The sequence below is a fragment of the Cricetulus griseus genome, chromosome 2 (genome assembly GCF_003668045.3).
Source record: "Cricetulus griseus strain 17A/GY chromosome 2, alternate assembly CriGri-PICRH-1.0, whole genome shotgun sequence".
NCBI lineage: Eukaryota > Metazoa > Chordata > Mammalia > Rodentia > Cricetidae > Cricetulus > Cricetulus griseus.
Window position 1 is genome coordinate 265741452 of NC_048595.1, and position 10292 is coordinate 265751743.

Here is a 10292-nt window from a genome sequence, read left to right on the forward strand (position 1 = left end):
AGGACTTGAGAGGCAGAGGCAAGAGGATCAGGCATTTAAGGGTATTCTAGTCTACATAAGAAGTTAGAGGATAGCCGGTGCTATGTGAGTTCCTGCCTAAATATACACCAAATAAATAAACAAATAAATAAATAAATAAATAAATAAATTACAACAATAACAAAAAACATCTAGTTTAGAAACCTGTAATCCCATTACTGGAAAGGTTGATGCACACAAGTTCTAGGCCAGCCTGATCTGCAGAGAAAATTCGAGACCCAGGCCAGTCAGGGCTAAGTAATGAAACTTTGTCTGGAAAACAGAAAACCAGAAGCCAACTGTCAGGGAATACAGTTCAGACATAGGTGTTTACCCAGCCCACAGAGAGTCTCGGGTCTATTTCACGGTATTGGGCAAACAAAGGAAAGGAAAAAAGGTGGGGAAGGCATCTAGAGTTGGCTTATAACACTTATGATCCCAGCACTTAGGAGGCTGAGGCAAGAAGACTGCCTAGGCTACAGAGTACCTAGTGAGCCTGTCTCAAATAAAGAAAGGGCTGGAGAGACAGCTCAGCAGTTAATTCCAGCACCCACATAGCAGCTCACAACTATCTGCCACTCCAGTTCCAGGGGACCCCCCCACTTCGGGGCTCTGTCTGTACCAGGCACCCAAGTGGTGCACAGACATACCTGAAGGCAAAATACCCATACACATAAAATAAAATGCAAAATAAATAAATAGACAAATACTGGCCTTTATGCTTTATACTCATGTGGGCGTGAGGTGAAGAAATAGACAAGGGCTAGGACAGTCACATGTATCCCTTCCTTTTCTTTCTTATGACATCTAGCATTTACATCTTCCTGTGTCCTGCCCAACAGCTTCTGATGCTCCAAGGCTGGCATGAGATCACTTTCATTTGATTCTCATGGTTGCTAAGTTGTCACCATGGCATTAAGACACTCGGGCAAATAGAGATGCCCAGAGACAAATGTGGTGGAAGAAAAATGTGTCCCTGATCTCTTTGCCTCTCTGTCATTTGGATCAGGAGGTCAGCATTAAACCTGTGTCATTCTTGCTGCTCAGCCATGACAACCCAACACAACATTCTCAAAAACCATGTCATTGCATCCCATACAAATGTGATGTCCCCAAATCTGATCCTTATCATTTACATAGTTCATCTGGGTACCCACACTTTACCATAATAGAAACAGCCTGCACAACAATATAAAACACTGGCAAAAATATGACTTTAGTAACTATAATTTTATGCCCTACAGTTAAAATGAAATATCTTAGTTTTGTTCCACTACAATAATTACAAGTTTTTCAAACAATTTTTAAGCTTTCAAATCAAAATAGAATTCAGCACTCCACTGCATAATTTGTGGTAGTGGGGGGACTGTGCTCTAGCTCTCCCTGAGAAATAAAATCTTATTAAAATAAAAAAAAATAGATTTTAGCAAAATGACCCAATATGAGCTTTACCTCATTCTCCCCTCTTTCTTTTTGATTATTCCTCTCCATCACTAACTTCTTTCTTTACAGGGTAGCACTATGTAGCCCAGGCTAGCCTTAAGCTCCTGGCATTCTTCCCAGTTTAGCCTGCGGGGATTACAGGCATGGACCACCATGTATCACTATAAGTAGCACCTTTGATCTTTATCTTAGTCCTGCGACTGTTTTTAACTTATTATACTTTTATTGTGTGTGTGTGTGTGTGTGTGTGTGTGTGTGTGTGTGTGTTCATTGTATGGGCATGTGAGTGCCACAGTGCAGGCATGGAGCTCAAACGGCAACTCTGGGGAATTAGTTCTCTCTCTCCTACTATGTTGAGTCCCAGGATTTGAACTCAGGTTGTCTGAGCCATCTTGCTAGCCTCAATCCTGTAACTTTCTTTGCCTTTTCACAGGATTATTTAATTCAAGGATGTCTTAGTTGTTTTTCTATTGCCTAGGTAAGACACCATGACCAAAACAACTAATATCAGAAAACATTTATTGGGGCTCAGAGTCCATGGCCATCATGGTAGCAAACAGGCATGATTCTGGAGCAGTGGTTGAAAGATTTCACCTGATCCACAGGCAAGAGGTGGAGAGAGAGAGAGAGCAAACTGGGAATGGCAAAGGCTTTTGAGACCTCAAAGTCCAACTGCAATGACACCCATCCTTCAACAATGCCACAACTTCTAATCCTTTCCAAACAGTTCCACCAGCTGAGGGCTAAGCATTCGAATATATGAGAATATAGGGGGCCATTCTCACTTAAAGAACAACAGCTACATTTTCTTACAAGTTTGCCCATTGGTACTATCAAAATATGGATACTGGCTGGGGATACCACTGTTCAACCATAAATGTCTGTTTTGAGAATACTTCACCTAAGTCCTCAGAGATGACTTCTTAGGCAAGGCTGTGATAGGAAATCAGCTACATTCCCTTTGGCTAGCTGTAATGAAAGCTTTCCAATTAAAAAAGGTGTGTGAACACTTCACTCATTCATAGCATGTGCCTATCAAAAAACTCTGTCTGTTTGCAGGGTGTCAGTTGTGCTATTTATAACCTAGTTAACAATGCCAGCTAGAGACAGGGAAAGGTGTGTGCTTCATATGCAAATTCAGCCACAGTTTCCACAATTACATGTAATTGGCTCGCTCTGCTATGTTGAACAGCAGCACAACAAAACTGAATACAGAAAGGAGAAAATAATACCAAAATTATGTTTTTATATTCCCTGAGGAGTCTTTTGTTGAATTAATTAAAATAGTGCAAAATGATAGCAGACTTAATCTATAATGGACATTTTCACAGGCAACTTTTTTTTTTTTTCCGATTTTTCAAGACAGGATTTCTCTGTGTAACAGTCCTGGCTGTCCTGGCACTCGCTCTGTAGACCAGTCTGGCCTGGAACTCATAAAGATCTGTCTGCCTCTGCCTCAAGAGTGCTGGGATTAGCACAATGCAACTTTTTAATAATTTTATGTATTTTGTTTTTGTGAGTGTTTTGCCTGTGTGTGTGTGTGTGTGTGTGTGTGTGTGTAATATGCATACAGTGCCTGCAATGGCCCCAGGAGGACGTTGGATCTCCTGGAACTGCAAAAACACAGTTGTAAGCTGCTGCTTTCTCTCCAGCCCCACAAAATGCAACTTTGATGATCTGTTCAGACATTCAGAAGAGGACAGTGCGACAAAGGCTTTTTCTTCAAATTGGTGTTCCCTCAAACCTTCTTCGCCAACGCTTTATTTTACCATATTGTGACTCTCCTGTGGAAAACCTGGGGGAGAAAAAGCCAGGCTGAGTTCACACCTCCTTTGCACTGGCATTCATTAAATGTTGCTATGTGAGGCACACTGCCTGGTTACAAAGTCCAACCATAGAATGACATTATTTCTACTTTCCCTCCCACACTGTGGGGATCGTGGGAGTGAGTTATCATGGACATCGATAGACTCTAACACAGAATGGCTATATCTGGGTTCAAATCCTGCCTTCACTGTTTAATGTGATATGGCACTGTTTAAGTTTCAAACCCAGAACAAACAGCTGAGGTGCCTACTTAACATACCAAAGCAAACCTGGCCACTAGGTTCTCCCAGAATCCCTCAGTCCCTACCTGTCACTGGATATGGCTGCATACCCCGCCCCCTACCCTGAACTCTCCAGTCCAGGGCTGGGCTGCCCTTCCCTATATAATCCAGACACTTTTGTTACCTGTTGCTTTTGGACTTTTGACCTGCTGGCTGCTGCACCTGGTTCCTCTTGCCCACTTCTCCCTTCCTCTCTCCTTTCTCCACACAGCTCAGCTGAGCCTGGTCATGTCCATTCTTCACTCTCCCAGATGTCTCTGCCTCTGGCTATGTTCTTCCGCATATTGATAATAACCTTCTTCTCTTGGGAGAGTCAAAATCACAGTCCTCCGAAACCTAGGAGCAGTCATGTCCCTTCCTTTGCTTTTATTTCTTTATTTATTTTTTTCATTCGGATGCAACTTGGGGAATCTATTTTCATTTTCATCTTTTTGGGTCCAATCTTAAGTTTTGCATATGCTAGGCAAGGTTGTACCTCTGAGCTACATCTCTTTTGTGACCTGTCTGTATGGCAGGAACAAATATATTCTAAAGAGACATTTGTGTTTACCTCACTGGCTATCGGATTATTCAAATAAGAGGCCTTAAGGAATTAGAATTTCCTCCAGGAAACTCCTACAGGGAGAGGTGTCTTAGTCAGTATTCTATTGCTGTGAAGAGACACCATGGCCATGGCAACTCTTTTAAAGAAAAACATTTAATTGGAGCTGGCTTACAGTTCAGAGATTTAGTTCATTATCTTCATGGCAGGAAGCATGGTGTCAAGAAGGCAGACATGGTGCTGGAGAAGGAGCTGAAGAGTTCTACTTCTGGGTCCACAAGCAGCAGGAAGAGCCTGGTATAAGCATTTGAGACTCCAAAGCCCACCCTCGATGATACACTTCCTTCAACAGGGCCTCACCTACCCCAAGAAGGCCACACCTCCTAAATGTCATACTCCCTAACCATTCAAATATATGAGCCTTTGCCGGGTCATTCTTATTCAAATCACCACAAGAGGTGATCACCTTGCATGAGAGATTTGGAGCCAAGACTAATGAGGTTGAGAACTATTCCTTACCTGAGGGTTATGTATATCTCCTACTTCCTGTTTAAACCCTACCCTTAGTCTGCCTCCCAGATTTTGGGGGGGGGGGGCCTAAATCTCTCTGGCCCTCTTCCCAATGTGGCCACATTGAATAAGTCTAATTTTTCTGCTTTTTGCTGTTAATTTGGCTGCTTTAATTGGCTTACTGAGGATGGGTGGCCACACCTGGCTTGTTAGAGCACAGGCTGTGACCCCCAAATCCAGTAGTGTTTTCTCTTGCTTTCTTGTCTCTGGGAGAGGGGTACACAGTGAGACCTTGTCTCCAAAAGCTTAAAGAGAAGAGGAAGGAAGAAGAAATGGAGACTGCTGTGCTGACTAGTAACCGGCTACTTAGTCGCTGTTTCTCAGTGATTCATGGGCTCCATGTCAATGAGAGCTGTTGGAAGAAATGGGTTTTCCCCTTTTTCTTTTCTTTTTTTTCCTTTCCTTTCCTTTTCTTTTTTCTTTCTTTTTTTTTTTCTTTTCTTTTCTGAACAGAGTCACTCACTAAATAATCCAGTATGGTCTCCAACTCAGGCTGTCTTAAACTCCTGAGTATCTGTAGTCACAGGGATACAGGACCACACTTGGCTCTCAGGAAATACATTTTATAGTAACAGGCAGGCAGCAATGACTCACACACCTTAATGAGAAGTGTAGGTGTAAAGGGACTGGCCCAGCAGGTTTAGACTGCTTGCATAGCATGAGGACCTGAGTTTGAGACCCCAGCACTTCCTTAAAAAGTCAGACTTGGTTATACCTGCCTATAACCCCAGCATGGGGGTAGGGTTGGGTAGACAGGGGTAAGAGGGCTCCTGGGACTTACTCATTATTAGCCTACATCCAGGGTCAGAAAAGAACCTGTCTTAAAGAAATAAGGTGGAGAATGATAGAGCAGGACACCTGACATCCTCCTTGGCTCACATGCAACACACACACAGTCACACAGTGGTATACATACACACAGTCACAGTCATACTGTAAGACCCTCAGAAAGCTGAGGCTTCCAGAATCTTAGCCCAGGACGGTGGCCACCCCAAACACAGAATGGAGGCGAAAGCTTGATGCAAACTGCATGAGGCTTTATTGTAGTTTAACGAGCTAACCCCATGTTAGCTCGGGTCTTTCACCCACCTGCCATGGCGGACGGCTAGAAAAGACGGCTCCTACGGGCTCCCAAAAGATCTTATAGGGCAGCGTAAGGGGAGTGTCTAGGGGTACGCACAGGCTTACGCACAGGCTCACGATTGGTGTGCCTCCAGGCTTGGAGGGCTTGCCCTGTGTTGATTGGTCAACTGGTTGTTATGGCTCATAGGCCCTCCCAGGGTGGTTGCTATGCTCTCTACGTCATTGTCGTGCGCTTGTCCGTAAAGCACACCCAGGGTCGTAAAGCATAGCGCCACCAGCTAACCTTTGATTGGCTCCCTGTCACGAGACAGGCATCTGACTTTCTAGTGTCTAGGTCAAGGTCATAGAAGCACATGTTCGGCTGTTATGGCTGCCAAAAGGGAAGCTGGTTCCTTCAATACACACACAGTCACATACATTGTCTAAAGTCATCTGTTAGGGTGGGGACTGGGATGGAGCTCATTTGGTGGAAACCCTAACTTCCATCTGTAGTGCCATAGGAAACCCAGCATGGTGGTCCATGCCTGTAATCTAATCTGGAGGACCAGAAGTTCAAGGTCATCCTCCATGTCTTTGTCAGTGTTCTATTGCTGTGAGAAGACACCATGAGCAAGACAGTTTATAAAAGAAATCATTTCACTGGGGGCTTGCTTAACAGTTTCAGAGTCCATGTCAGCCTGGCAGCATGGCAGCAGGCAGACATGATGCTGGAGCTGGAGCTGAGAAATTCTATCTGGTCCACAGCAAGAGGCAGAGAGAGTGCTGTAGACTTTTGAAACCTCAAAGCCCACCCAGGACACCTCCTCTAACAAGGCCACACCTCCTAATCCTTCCCAAACAGTCCTACCAATTGAGGACCAAGCATTCAAATATATATGGATGAGCTGTGGTGGTCATTCTCATTTAAATCACCACACTCTGCTAGTAAGTTTGAGGCCCATCTGGGATACATGAAATAACCCCAAATTAAAAAAAAAAAAAAAAAAAAAAAAGTCTTTCCTTTTTTCCCCCTTGCCAGACGTGATAGCTTACATCTATAATGCCAGCCGAGGTAGGTGGATTTCTGAGTCCGAGGCCAAACTGCTCTACAGAGCAAGTTCCAGGCCAGCTAGGACTGCATAGTTGAGACTTTCTCAAAAAAAAAAAAAAAAAAGAAAAGAAAGAAAGCAAAAGATGGGGTGAGGGGATCAAAGAAGGACACCATATGCTGGTTTTGTTTGTTTGTTTTGAGACAGGATCTCAATGTGTAGACCTGGCTGTCCTGAAACTTGCTCTGTAGACCACGCTGGCCTTGTAGTCATAGAGATCCACCAGCCTTTGGGGCTAAGGTGTGCACAACCTCAGGTGCTGTTATTGTTCTAGAGAACAAAGAGCAAGGTGATGTAATAATCAAAATGCTTGTAACCATACAGCCTCAACTTGCACACACACACACACACACACACACACCACATACGCAGAGAGAGAGAGAGAGAGAGAGAGAATAAACTGTAGGGAGATACAGATAGTAACATGTACTTCAGAAACTGGTTGATCAAATGTAGTGGCTCATACCTGTAACCACAAAACTGGGGAGGTCGAGGCAGGAGGATTATGAGTTTAAGGCTGGCTGGAGCTGCATTGGTGGTATAAGCATTTAATTTGATCATTTGAGAGGCAGAGGCAGGTGGATTTTTTTTTTTCCTGAGTTTTTCAAGACAGGGTTTCCCTGTAGCTTTGGAGGCTGCCCTGGAAAAAGTTCTTGTAGACCAGCCTGGTCTCAAACTCACAGAGATCTGCCTGCCTCTACTTCCTGAGTGCTGGGATCAAAGGTGTGCGCCACCACCGCCCTTCGAAAGGCAGGTGGATTTCTAAGCATTCAAGGCCAGCCTGTATTGAGACCCAGTCTAAGGGAGGAAGGAAGATAAAAATACATAAATAATAAATCCAGAGCCCAATGCAAAGGTGTGCTATAATCTCAGAACCAAGAAAACACAACACAAACCCAGAAGCCAGCTGGGCTAGTAAATTATAGAGCTCTAAGTTCAATGAGAGACTCAGTCACAAAAACAGTAAGGGGAGGGCTAGCAGGATGTCTCAGGAGGTAAAAGCTAGTGCCACACAAGCCTGGAGACCTGAATTCTATTCCCAGACCCATGTAAAGTAAGACAGAACCAAATCCATGAGGTTAGCACCTGGCCTCTCCATATGCACACTGTCACACTGTTGACGACCCTCCCATCATACACATATACACCAGCACAATAAAGAAATTGATACTTGAACCCTGTCTCGAAAAACCAAAAAAAAAAAAAAAAAAAAGAAAGAAATGGATACTTATAAAATGCCCATAGTAAAACTTGTAAAAACAGAGAATAAGCTCCTGGGCTCAGCTGTGAGCCCTCATCACTCCACACTCTAGGAATTGTGAGTCAATAATAGTTAACTTACAGGTTGAACTGTGACATCGATGTCTAACTTACAAAAATGACTTTTACTTTATTCAATCTATACCTTACACATAAAAGACATTCAATGAACTAGTGTGTATAAGTATCACAATGTCTAATTTCATCTCCTTTGGCATTGAGTCTAAGAGTCTGTCCCTCAAATATAGTTATAATTTAATAGAGTAAAACTGAAGTTGGCTGGATAAAATGCAGAGACTTTAGGCATGTGAAACGTGAGGTTACAGTGTCTGGGAAGCTCACAATACAGTGACCAGTATGGGTCTGTACAACTACTGGTGAGGAATTCTGGGAGCCCAGCTGACAGAATTACATTCATGCTAGACTTGGCTACAGTTTGATGCCACCTGGTGGCAGTAGTCGGTCCCGTTGAAATATAGAGGATGACTGACTCCTGAGGCCCCAGGATATCATCACTGATTCCAGACTGTCCCAGGTAGTTGAGCAGATTCTGAGGCTCAGCTCAGGGGCAGTGAGGACCGGGGCCTCACTCTTGACCTCTTTTATTTCAAAAGTTTACATGCATGTCCTCTGCTTTCATGGCTGCAGCTCACATCTAAGAGCTTGCTCCCACTGTAGCATAGCCCTTTAATTCCCACCTCCAGTCTTTTTATGTATCCTGTCACATGGAAGCTAGGCAGGGATGGGAGCTAGCTGTCAATTCTGCATTATAACTAAAATCACATCTACAGATACGCTTTCTTTTTCCATTTCTCTCTCGCGCTGTGTGTGTGTGTATGTGTGTGTGCATGTTTGCATGTGTGTGGGTGTATGTGAAGGCCCAAGTTTGATGTCCAGAATCATTCTCAATGGTATTTTTATTTTCATTAAGATTTATTTATTTGTTATGTATACGGTGTTCATTCTGCATTTATATATGCCTGCACACCAGAACTCAGGACCGCTGGAAACGCAGCCAGGGCTCTTAACCTCTGAGCCACCTCACTAGTCCCATTGGCTCTTTTCATTCACTGAGCCAGGTTCTCCCAGTCAAACTCTGAGCCCGGTGATATGGCTTGTCTCATGAATCAACTTGCTCTGGGGATCCCCTTTGTGTGCCTTTGAAGGTTGGCATGGCAAGTGAGCCGCCGTACCTTCCAGCATTTTACATGGTGGGCTTGGGGGATCAGAACTCTTGTCTCACTCTTATACAGCAAGCAATTAACCACTGAGCCATCTCCCCAGTCCCTAAAATTATATTTGATTTGTTTTTTAAGGTTTTGGTTATTTTATCTTATGTGTATGAGTGATTTACCTACCTAAATGTATGTGTACCATGTTCATGCCTGGTGTCAGCAGAGGCCAGAAGAAGATGCCAGAGCTTCTGGAATTGGAGCCACTGGTGGCTGTGATCACTGGGGGTTGTGAGTACTGATGGTTGTGATCACTGGTAGTTGTGAGCACTGACAGTTGTGAGCCACCACATGGGTACTGGAAATTGGACTTGTGCCTGCTGTAAGGATAACGTGACCTTAACCACTGAGCCCTCTCTGCAGCCCTCACACTTGTTATGCATATAATCATGAGCCTTTACTGTGCTTAGTAAGGATTCCTGAAAAGCTCAGAACATAATGATACCTTTTTTAGAGCTTTTGATTATTCTAAGTATTTAGTTGGCTATAAAAAACCAACTTACTATTGTAGAACCTGGTGTGGTGGGACATACCTGTAATTACTGTGGAGGCAGGAGAATCGGGATTTCAAGGCTATCATTGCTGCATAATGAGTTCAAGACCAGTCTGGGCTGCGTGGGACCCTGTCTCAAAAAACCAGAGACACGGAAAGAGATGAAAGAAAAGGAAAGGAGAAGGCACATGGAGGTAAAAAGATTCCTTCCAGAGGATATTAATCTTCTTGCATAAATGTTAGCAATTTTTCAAGAGGATTGTGAATTTAAGCCAATATAGGATATATTTCAAGACATTGTCTCAAAATAAAAACAAAGTGCCTGTGCTGCTTAGAAGCTGCGTGGAGACACCAGGCTGCAAAGGGACAGTGGTTAGCTCCTGGATGTCTTTTTGGCCCTTCACTCTTCCTGGCAGTTCTCAGTGTAGACAGGTAGTCTGAGAGATTGGCACTACT